The 9584-nt window shown below is 55.4% G+C and overlaps 1 long non-coding RNA gene across 1 annotated transcript in view; it reads right to left on the bottom strand.

The window, feature by feature from the left end:
• Positions 1-1346: 1346 nt before the first annotated feature.
• Positions 1347-9584, bottom strand: part of LOC131999207 (uncharacterized) — an 88455-nt gene continuing 80217 nt past the window's right edge. The window contains exon 6 of the long non-coding RNA XR_009399050.1: positions 1347-6088. This is a non-coding gene — a long non-coding RNA (uncharacterized LOC131999207). The remainder of the gene's footprint in view (positions 6089-9584) is intronic.

The following is a 9584-nucleotide window of genomic DNA, read 5'->3' as shown; positions in this document are numbered from 1 at the left end:
TCTGTGGAAGTATACAGATGTCTGTTGACACTACTTGGAGGGTAGGCGGATGAGGTGGGAGGGAGGAGGCAGGCCCATGAGACCATATGTGCTATCACCAAAAAATGAAAATTAAAAAGAAAGCAAAGTACGGAGCCCCTCGTCGTGTCTTTATTTTTTGTTGATGGGATTTAACATAAAATACCGCTGACCCAGCTGAAATCTTCAGAATCTGAAGTCGACATCAGATCCCCATGCACCATATTTTTGACTTGCAAATACCTTCCAAGAATAGCAGGAGTGTCCTTATTAAGCCCGGCTTGTGATGCTTCCGTACCTCGCGCCGTCTGCTCCAGCACTGTATAATTCATGGACTTGCCTTATGAAGTTCGGGAGGGATCGAAACCATGACCAGCCCGTGAACTCAAGCTGACACTTCCATTATTTTAAAAGGAATACGGCGCAAGCTGACATCTGACCCACGGCTCAGCCCCACCTGGCAGGGACGCCAAGCGGGCTTTACTTGAGCCAGGTCCCGAGACCGGCTGTCCACAGAGACTCTGGGGCCGTGGGATTCAGCGAAGGGACACATACCCCCCCCTGCCCCCACTGATGCCGGGTCATGACTTGCCATCTCTGCGATCACGGCCAGCACAGAAAACCAGCCTGTGGGCCCGTGGTACGTGGAGGTGAATTTTGTTAATTTCAGCAAGAAAGGGCAAGCCCCGTCGTGATCATCATCACCATAGTTACCATATGGGAGCTCCTGCAGCCTGCTGGGCCCTGGACCCATCATCTCCTTGAAGCCACACAGCAAACTCAGATTTATTATCCCCTTTTACAGAGGATTAAATGTTTCAGGTCCAGAAGCTGGCCTCAAGCCACATCGACAATGACCAGAAAAGTCTGGATTCACACACAGGTCTGTTCGGCTCCAAAACCGATGTTCTTAGTCTCTGCTCCCCAAAAGGGGGTGCATAACTCCCAGGGCTTGACACGGCAATAGGCCCATGAGAAGAAAAGAACAAGATCATTTTTTACATTTTGAAATCTCACTTAAAACGTCTGTCCTTGGGCATTTTCATCGTATGCATAACATAGTATTACGTTTGAACCTGCATAATGAGTAAACAAATACGTGTGCATCTTTGGGTAGCTGGTAGTGAGGCCAGAGCTGAAATGCTTAGAACGGCTGCTCTTGGCTCCTCCCTGCACTGACCCCCTGCCCAGGGGCTCCAAGAACAGACTCTAGGCGATCAGGCTGGCCCTCTTTCCTGAGGACTCTTTCTGAGATCTGGCAAGCTTCGCTTCTCCGGCCTGCCCACTCCACCTGGCAAGCCAAGAGAGACCACTTGTTTTTGGTTTCTAAAGATTTCTTTATTTAAGAGAGAGAGAGAGCACGCAGAGGGAAGGGAGAAACAGACTCCTCGCTGAGCAGGGAGCCCGACGTGGGGCTCGATCCCAGGACCCTGAGATCATGACCTTAGCCGAAGGCAGAGGCTCAACCCACTGAGCTAATCAGGCACCCCCCACCCCCAAAGGCCACTTCTAATTTACAGTGTGAGCTCCAGCCAGCCAGGGCACCAGCCAGGGCACCACCCTGGGCCTCAGCTCCTCATCTGTTGGCCTTTACCATAGATATGTACACTTACTATTGATTATTGCCCCCTAGGAGTTATGGTCTTGCGTCGGGAGCCTGAGCTCCATTCCCAGGTGGAAATGTGACCCCTTTGTGCACTACTGATCCAACTTCAGGGCAGGGGGACACGCTCCTGCTGCTGTCCCTTCAGTCAGGGGTATCATCTGGCCTGGGATGCCCCCTGCCTCCAGGGCTCAAGAAGCTTCATTTGTGGACCTGGTCCTGCTGCGGCTTATGCAGGGGATCTAACAAGCTAAGTGTCGTGAACACCCCTGGACGGTCAGAAAAACTTTCTAAAACTTTCCTCTGCTTCTGCCATCATTCATCCAGCCGGGCCGGATGACGGAGCCTCCCATTCCTGTAGAGGAGACTTACTGAACCCCTCTAGGGCTAGGCACTGGGGTTCCAGCCCAAAAGAAAACCCACAGTCTCTGCAGGGAGGTTTCCAAAGTAAGCGGGGGAGACAGAAAGGAGTGAGAAACAGTGGAATGAGGACCATCCCCTTTGGAGATCATAAAAGAGGACCACCCAGCCCTGGAAAACGGACACCAGCCCCCAGGTAAAAAGGAATGTCCTTATTCAAGATCAGACTCAGAGCCTCAGCCGGGGGTATACAGATACAGATATGGAAGCTACAGTTCCAGAAAGACTCTCTGACCCCCTCTACACCTCTCTCCAGGTAAGATGTGAGTGCAAAGAAGAAAACCCACAGCTACCAACACTCCTGCCTCAGATATGCCCCAAATCCTATCTGAGAGGTCAGCTTGGTTTGAGCACCCAAAGGAGCCCCTGCCACCTAAGACCAAGGGTGGGGGAACTAGCTGGAAGCTCAGACCATGCAGACGGGCCCTGCCCTTCACACTTTCTGATGGCTAACTTGACTGTCTTCATCTCCTTCCCCCCACCCCCTCTTCCACCCTGCCTGGGGACTTGGCTGCCACCATCCTGGGGATGGAGATATGACCAGCCTCTGTCTGCAGCAAGTCTGCAGGGTGGTGCTCTGGTCCCCTTGGCAATGCCCACCGTGCCCCCATCCCTTGCTGTGAAGCCAGGAGACCATCTCCAGGGCTCCTCCTCAGCTCCGGGCAGGCCAGGGGAGACCAGAACCTTAACTGAGTTCCCTGCCTCCCTCTGGGCATCTAGAGACCTCAGGGAGCCCAGTCTGGCTCTCAGGGTAAACAGCTGAGAAGCAGGACATGATCACAGCTGCCACTCACAGCTAGCGACACAAACACAAACAGGTCCTTGGGTGCCCAGAGCTAGAACATGGGGAGCAGAGGAAGCAGGATTCCTCCAGGACCAGAAGGCCAGGTCAGAGCAGGGAGTGGGGGACACGCGGTGCACCCCGGGAGCTGATGAGAGCAGAAGCTGCTCTATATTGGGCACCCTCTCTGTGCCATGCCGCATACTTGACACTCACAGCGCATCACTCCCCCAGACATCACATGATAAGCCTGGGACTCAGGGTTATGACCCCCGCCGTGTTAGAGATAAAGATGCTAGAGCTCTGAGAGGAAAACTGAGAACCCGAGGGCACGGTGCTAAGAAGTGACAGATGAGCCATTTGAAGCCTGCCTGCCTGCTCCAGGACCTGTGCCCCCTCTACCTTCTCAAGGCCTTGCGTCTCGCTGACTCCCCCTGGGGCCAGACCACGTGTCCGCCACGGGATGCACACAGAAGGACAGAGTCTTGAGTCGGTGGGCTTAGAGCTGAGAGGCAGAGACATGCACCGAGAAATCAGTTCTAGAATAACAAACCATGGGGTTGACTAAGTGAGAAAAGCACATCGAACTTGGGAGTTAGCCCACTCAGGGTTTGGGCCTGAGCCTTCTGAACCTGAACCTAGGCACCCTCATCTGTAAAATGAGTGGTCCCGAGGGACCCCATGAGCACCAGCGCAGTACTTGGCCATGAGTGGGCATCTCATGAATGTTTCCTTCCTTCTTTTCTTTTTCTGTCCCTCAAGATAAGTTCATTAAGACTTCGGAGAAGGAAGCACTCCCGGCAGGCTTCCTGGAGGAGCTGACCCCTGCATCATCCCCGACCCACTGGACCTGTGGCATCTGATCTCAGTAGAGATGAAGGTGTTAAATTATTTGCCCAGTATGTCACTGTTTTGAGCTTCAGCTCCTCATCTGTGGAGCAGGGATCATTACAGTTACTTTATAAATAATCATGCACATGGAGGTACCAGCAAAGTGTCCTGGGAGAGAGCTAGGAGCCCAGAGAACGGCATTCCAGGCCAAGATCTGCCCCACCATGACACAACCCTGGGCAGACTTCATTGTCTCTTCTAAGAAACAAGGAATGTTAAGTCACTGCGTGAGTTGTATGGCATCTCTGGGTCTCCTGCTTCCTCAGGAGTTCAATGGCCTGCTTGTAGCTCTTTGAGGTTTCTTCTTATGTCTAGAATCCCCCGAGGCTCCGGTTCTAAGTCAGGGCCCACCCTGTCCCAATGGCCTCCCCACCCAACATAGGCCATCCAAGACCCTGCAGCCCTGGAGAACAGTATTCTGGGTCCCAGGGTGGGAAAGGAAATGTTTCCGGGCCATCTCCTATTCCCCCAGAGCCTTCAAGAAAAAAAAAAAAAAAGTGGGGGGACGAAGAGCAAAGAAGAAGTGTGCCTTGAAAACAAAATCACAGGATGTAAACTCACCCAGCTAGCTGAGGGCAGGGCAGCCCTATCACCTACAGAGGAAACTCAGGGCACTTCCTGCCTGTGCTCGGAGCAGGGCTGGCCAGGATGTTGGTGGAGACAAGCCCCAGGCAAGACAGAGTGCTCTGACCACGTGTCAGGTCGCACACAGTGGAGCAAACGTCTACTTCTGATCAATGGTGAAGAGCTAGTGGCAGGTGACAAACCAGATGAGGACCCACAGATGGGCCCCGGGCCCCTGAACATAGACAGTCTCCCTACTCTTACATTTCCCGCTTCCAGGGTACATTTTCCTCAACAAACCACCCTCACGCCACCCTCACTCCGTGGCCAGGTCAACCCCACCCTTCCTAGACCAGGATCTAGAACTCACACATCCTTCAGTGGGGCTCTGGGGTGGGTGGTCTGCCAAGGTTCAGGGCTCGGGGTGCTCAGCTCCGAGTCCCTGCTGTAGGCTGGGGCATTCCACCGAGTAGGGGGGGTAGAAAATGGCAGCACAACTCCCCAGTCTCTACAATGGAGCTCTGTTTTATGGGAAGATTCCTCCAGGGTCCCTCCCCATCATCCCTCTCAGGGTGACCTTCCTCGGGAGGAGGGTTGGGCAGGAGCCAGCGATAAGGCTACATACCCTAGCCTGACCCCAGCTCTCTCCCTCTCTCCCTTTCTTCCTTTCCACTGTCCCCTCCATACACAGGAACTGAGCACCTACTACACGCCAGTCCTGTCTGGGGGACTACCTATGTAGTGGTAAATGAGACTCAGCTATCTTGTGCTCTAATCCCACACTCTGACCCATTCTCCTCCTGAAGCTGGGGACCTAAGGAGGGCAAGAGCGGAAAGGGCTCCTCCACCTGTGAGCTGAATCACCACCCCCATTTCATAGATGTGGTCACTGAGGGCCAGGAAGGAACCCAGCTTGAGGTTGCCGGTCTTGAAAGCAAGCTAATGCCTTCCAGGACCGAGAGGGCCCCCTGGGGGTACATTGACTCCATGCAGTAGATGTCCCTGGGGCACCTGCTGGGCACGCAGTCCTGCATCAGCCTGCGGGGACACGTGGGGGAGTCAGGACTGACCCAGGGGTAGGAGGGTGCAAACACACAGAGCTGCCTTCCTCCTCAGGCCGCTTCAGGGGCTGGGGAGGCTGACATAGAAGCCCAGGCTCCAATGCCAGCAGGGCTGTTCCAGCCAGACTTGAGGAATGCCCAGCCACTTCACGTTTTAGAGATCATGAGGGTACTAGCTGCTCACTGTCCCCAACCCACATGTTGGCATGGAGCCAGGAGCTAACAGGACCGGAGGGGGGTGGGAGGAGTGCCCCCTGCCCCTAAAACCTTGCTCCTGAGTTGACAAGAGTGAAAAATGGGGAAGATGGGACCCAAGACACCTGTCTGAGCCACTGGCCTTTCATTCTCTAGCCCTGCCTGGCTGTCCCACGTCCAGCATCCTTCCTCCCCCCGGCACCCTCACGTCTGCCCCATCCTGCACTCCAGTCATTCAGGGACCAAATGAACAGAACCCTAGCTGTGGAATTCCAGGACAGCAGGGCAGAGAGGGGGTTGGGGACAGAGCAAGACTTGCAGGGTCATTCCTCACATGGTAGGAGTGATGGGGAGTGTCCTAGGGCTGAGGCCCAGAGAGGTGTCACCCCTCGCCCAAAGTTGCACAGCAAGAAGGGGCAGCGCTTGGCCTGGAGCCCGGGTCTGTACCATCATCTCAGACTTCGACGACTCCTCCGAGTGGGTGGCCCCCTGCTGGTTCCACTCCCTGGCTGGCTGTCCAGGCCTGCTGTTCCTGCAGCTTGGAGAGAGAGCCTGCTGGGGTGGGGGTGGGGGGAATTGGTGCAGAGGAGAAAACAGAAAGTGCCAGCTGATTCATATTTCTAAATGTCATGTTATTCCAGGAGCGTTCTCGCTTTGCCACCACCTTCATCCACCAACACCCCCACCCCCCCGCTGTCTTGAAGGAGGAGCGGTCACGGGAGGCGGGCTACTGTGAGACCAGGGTCTGGGGGCTGCATCTCCACCCTGTCCCCTGGATGAGTGGAGGGGTGGGCACTGTGCTGGGAGCCTGGGAGCTTGAGTTCAAGCTCCGGCCGTGGAATCGCGTCCCTGGGGCCCCTAAGCCTGGCCCCACCTCCTTTGTACATTTCCCTGTACAAATCGGGGAGGGGGGGCTGTGCTTCCCAAGGCAGTGGCATATCAGATTTGCCTCAAAAGAAAACAAAACAAAACGGTCTCGAGCTGCACCCCTACAGATTCTGATGCAGTAAGTCAGAGACGAGGCTGGGAGTCCATATTCGATCCGTGTTCCCTAACCCCTGCCCAGCCCAGTGGTTCTGTACATCCTGTCCCAGGAATGTGCTTCCATCCAGATTCTCATTCGTCTTCGGTATTTATTTACCTCCTCCGGAAGGCCCTCCCTGATTTACTCACCCCATCTGCCACCTCCAGAGCTCATCACTCCTGGCCCTGCCTTCGCACCCACGCTCATCTTAGTACTCCCAAAAGACATTTAGTCATTTGTGCTTGTTGTCTGCGTGTGTGCCCCACGTGGGTTCGGGAAGGTAAACCTTCCATGCAGCATCGAAAAAGGAGCTCAGCCCTTGAGCCAGCAAGTCCCAAGCTTGTGGCCTCTGTGAACTCTCCCGAGGTGTAGTGTGCAACAGTTAGCACAAGGCTTGGTGGAAGGGGGCAGTCAGAGGCCACGACAGGACAGCTGGGTTCATGCCGGAAGGTTCCTGGGGGGCTCCTGACTTCCAGGGCGGCCATGGGAGATTCGGACACCTGCCACCTGCTGTGTGCCTACAGGCAGAGGACTGGGGCAAGCGTGGGTCCTCCACAAAGAAGAGGTGCTGCTCAGAGTTCTCCAGAACCTTTCAAATGATGCCAGGTGCTGTCCTGCAGGAAATGGAATTCCCAGGAAAAGAATTCCCCACAAACGGTTCCATGGGAGGGGCAGGAAGGGAGGGGGCTGCTGACAGAGGCACATAGGGTCAGGGGGACCCGAAGGGGGATCCCGAGGCTCTGTGGTGCCAGGAGGCACTGGAGCCCCACACCTAAAGAGGCAGGGGCAGATGGCATTGCCAGACCCCAGTGGGAGTTAGAGTGCTGGGAGAGGGACTGCCCCCCAAGACTGCAGTCACAGAGGGTGGTGGCCATTCTCAGGGCCACAGCATCACAGCAGGGAGAAGCAACAGGGAAAAGACCCATCTTTCTCCTCCCACCTTCCCATCTCATTCCAGTGCCTGCCATTGACCAAACCCAGGCTGCAGCCAGAGGCACCAAGCAGTCCCTAAAGGTGCCCCCCACCACCACCACCCGGGGCTCAGAGAAGGGCAGAGAGAGTTTTGCTGGTTGTCGAGTGGGTAGAAGGCAAGCAGAGAATAATCAGCTACTCAGGCAGCCTGGCAATCTCCCAGCTCCTCCACACCCCCGCCCACCTTCTCCACTCCGCAGGGCTGGGGAAGGGGGGGGGGGACGTGCCTGACACAGCCATGGAAAGATGGGCTTTCAGCCGCCGCTGCCGCTGCCAGGAGCACACAGGACGATGGCAGGAAGTCACCGCCCCACTTTGGGACCTGCTCCCCTCATCTGTAAACCCCAGGGGCTAAGCTAGCCAGCCCTTTCCAGTGCTGACCTGAGGTTTTCCTCCCCTGCCTTTTCTCGAACAGAGCCCTGCTCGGTGGCAGGAAAATGGGCTCGGAGAAGCAGGAAGCTTAGCAAATGGAAAATTAATTCTGGACGGTAAAGAGCAGAGGCTGTTGTTTGTGATGTATAACTTACTCTTTGTGTCAAACTGTGTACTGTGAATATCAGTGGAATGGCAAGAAAACCGAGATCTATTGCTTCGAGTTTAATCTGTTCCCCGCGTTGGAGCAGGGAGAGGGAGGGGGAGGAAGACTACCACTTTAATCACAGGCCCAACTTGAGATGTCAAGCTGCTCTCGGGCGTGTTAGTCAAACGGTGTTGTATTATGGGGCCTCCCAGACAGCGCCCCACACTGCAGCTCGATCTGCCGAGCCGTAAATTAGCACACCTACTTTACGCTCTTCAGGTAAAACCAGTAATTTAGCTGAAAAACACACACGCACGCACGCAGAGCTTGGGGAGGGGGGATGCGCGGAGGGTGCAGGGGGGCACTCGGGAGAGGGGGCCGCTCCCCTTGAGCAGGGAATAGCCAAAAACGTGCAAACCGGGATGAAATGACCCGTCGGCGGCACCTCCTGTCATTAGTGCGTGGGCTCCTGGTGCACGCCCCAAAGCCGGCCCACCTTCCCTTCTACCTGTCCCGTGCCTCCCCGCCCCCCGCACCCCTCTTCGCCATGAACCGTAAATTACATGCTGACACCTTTAATTTGTGCAAAGTATGCCTGGCTGCGCCTAGCATCAGCAGCCGGCTGCTATAATAAGGTCAATCTATATTCATTGTCGCAGCCCTTGACGTGCCAGATAACACAGGGAGGCAGCACTGTGGTGGCTTCTCCGGGCGGGGGGCGGGGGGGTAAGTGGGGGGGTGCCCACTGCCGCTCAGCGCAGCCTGGCACCAGTTGGTTCATTACTTATGCATGGCATGAGCAATGTTATGATTTAGCTAATCACCATCAGGTATTCATCCTACTGCTGCCTGGAGACGGCCGCGGTGCACGCCGGCCTGCCTGAGCCAGGGAAGGAGCCCCCACCCCCACTCCCGTGGACACCGTGGAGAGACCACTCGGTGGGTCTGACCATCCTTGCTGGGCCATGGCCCCTGGTACTTTAAGATTCAGGACTATAGGGGCGCCTGGGTGGCTCAGTGGGTTAAAACCTCTGCCTTCAGCTCTGGGCATGATTCCAGGGTCCTGGGATAGAGCCCCACATCGGGCTCTCTGCTCAGCAGGGAGCCTGCTTCCTCCTCTCTCTCTGTCTGCCTCTCTGCCTGCTTGTGATCTCTGTCTGTCAAAAAAATAAATAAATAAAATCTTAAAAAAAAAAAAAAAAAAGAATAAGGACTATAGAGCCCCTAGCTGTCGGGGGTTACTCCAGGAGGGGGGTACGGGAGGAGATGTGGGGTGTCCCTGGATCCCAGGGTCCAACCAGGGGTGGGTGTCTCAGGGATGGGTCACACAGCATGAGCCTAGGCATTGGAGTCCTAGGGTTCTGGATTCTAATCCCAGCTCTGCCTCTTACAAGCTGTGAGAGCTTCAACAAGTCACTTAACCTCTCTGGGCTGAATAGACCAACAATTCCAATCCTGATGCAGAGAGGGTAAGGAGACAAATACACGAATACAGTTGCTGGTGGGTCAGTCCATGGCAGCTCCCATTACTCAGA

This window comes from Mustela nigripes, chromosome 13 (assembly GCF_022355385.1).
Source record: "Mustela nigripes isolate SB6536 chromosome 13, MUSNIG.SB6536, whole genome shotgun sequence".
Taxonomy (NCBI): domain Eukaryota; kingdom Metazoa; phylum Chordata; class Mammalia; order Carnivora; family Mustelidae; genus Mustela; species Mustela nigripes.
Note: the sequence above shows the minus strand (reverse complement) of the source record. Positions and strands in the feature narration are given on the sequence as shown.